Genomic DNA, 1,845 nt, shown 5'->3' with positions numbered 1-1,845 from the left:
CACTGTCCCGATAAAAGAAAGACCACTGGCATGTTTCAAACAACCCTAGTCAGAAGAACTAACGAGGCGTGGAGACTCATGGATGAGGCCCAGCCGGTAGGCCGAAGAAAGGGTAAACATACGCATTCACTTTCAATTTGAGTCTCATGTGATTTCCCATAAAACAGAGTCCCTTTCTCTCCTTCATCCCCTCTACAGACCCCTGGTCCAGGACGGCACAAGAAGCACCCGCCCAAAACCCAGACGCCCCTCCGGAACAACCGCACCTACAGGAAGTCGTCCGTGCCGCGGAACTTTGCCGGGACTACAACTCCCAGAGACTACAAATCCCCCCCTTCCCTCCATTGCCCTTGACTGTGAACTGAGCCGCCATGCCGCTGGTACTCCTGCCCCCCTCCCAGCTGCTGTGGGTCCGGGTGGCGGCGCTGGCGTTCGCCTGCGTGTCCTTCAGCCTGGTCGCCCACGGGGCGGGGCTCCCCCAGGAGGGCGTGGCCGACTGGTGCGTCTTCTGCTGGGCCGCCAGCTTCGCCGGCACCGTGCTGGTCCTCCTGACCGAGAAGCTGGGCCTCCAGGCCCGCGTCCCCATCTCCTGGGCCAACCTCCCCGTCACACTGGCCGGCTACGCCGCCGCGCTCCGCCTCTCTGCCTCCGTCGTCTTCCCCGTCTACTTCCTGCGGGGCGGAGGGACGGCGGCGAGCGGGGAGGCGCGAGGCTACCGCGTCGCCGTCTTCTCCTGCCTGGCGGCTGCGGCCTACCTGGTGGAGGTGAGCCTGTCGAGGGCGAAGCCCGGGGAGGAGGCGGGTTACATGGCCACGGCGCCGGGCCTCCTCAAGGTGTGCCAGACGTCCGTGGCGTGCCTAATCTTCGTGCTGGTCAGCGAGCCCGTGTCGTACGACGGCCACGCGGCGCTCAAGTGGTGCATGCTGGTCTACTGCGTCTGCTTCATCCTGTCCCCCGCCGTGGTGGTCCTCTGCGTGGGCGAGTGCACCAGCTGCCTCCCGTTCCCCTTCCCCAGCTTCCTGTCCACCTACGGCCTGCTGGGGGCGCTCATGTACCTGACGGCCACCGTCATCTGGCCCGTCTTCCAGTTCCACAAGCGCTACCTGGGCGGCGCCCAGAGACCCCCCCCGGCTTGTGGCCGTGTCAGTGCTCACCGCCCTCAACTTCCTGCTCTATCTGGCCGACCTGGCGTACTCAGCCAGACTGGTGTTTGTTAGGGCGTGATAGAGGAGAGGAGAGGAGAGGAGAGAAGAGAAGAGGAGAGGAGAGGAGAGGAGAGGAGAGGAGAGGAGAGGAGAGGAGAGGAGAGGAGAGGAGAGGAGAGGAGAGGAGAGGAGAGGAGAGGAGAGGAGGAGGAGAGGAAGAGGAGACGGGGGATGAATGTAATATCAGTGCGTCAAAGGGAGGAGATGTCATGGCGTGAGGAGGGAGGAAGGGGTACACAGGGATTCAGAGATGCCATTCACAGCGCACAAGCACGTTGAGGGAATTGAAGAGCACCATCAGTTCCCAGTATCTTCTGAGGATGGGACGGGTGGTAAACCAGCGTGATGAACAGCAAAACCAGACATGTGAGGTCAAAGTTCAAAGACAGTTGAAATAGACAAAGGTCAAAGACTATTTAAATGCTGGCATCAGGGTTGGCTGTTCCTACTGATTAATAGTCCCTAACCCAAAGTGAAACATTTTCAATAAATGTAGATACATGTGGAATATTTTCTATGGTGTACTTTCTTAATGCTATTGGAACGAACATTAAATATGAAAAACAAATGTGTTGTGTTGTACAATACTGGCATTAAGGCATAACGCAACGCAGTTCTATATCCAGTTACGCCACTAGGT

At 58.6% G+C, this 1,845-nt stretch overlaps 1 pseudogene across 1 annotated transcript; it reads left to right on the top strand.

Moving 5' to 3' along the window:
• The first annotated feature begins 257 nt into the window (after nucleotides 1-257).
• On the top strand, nucleotides 258-1,224 carry LOC311314500 (myeloid-associated differentiation marker homolog; annotated as a pseudogene). The gene has a single exon. The product of its transcript is annotated as a myeloid-associated differentiation marker homolog (transcript).
• The last annotated feature ends 621 nt before the right edge of the window (nucleotides 1,225-1,845 follow it).

This window comes from Borostomias antarcticus (genome assembly GCF_949987555.1).
Source record: "Borostomias antarcticus genome assembly, chromosome: 10".
Taxonomy (NCBI): Eukaryota; Metazoa; Chordata; class Actinopteri; order Stomiiformes; family Stomiidae; genus Borostomias; species Borostomias antarcticus.
Note: the sequence above shows the minus strand (reverse complement) of the source record. Positions and strands in the feature narration are given on the sequence as shown.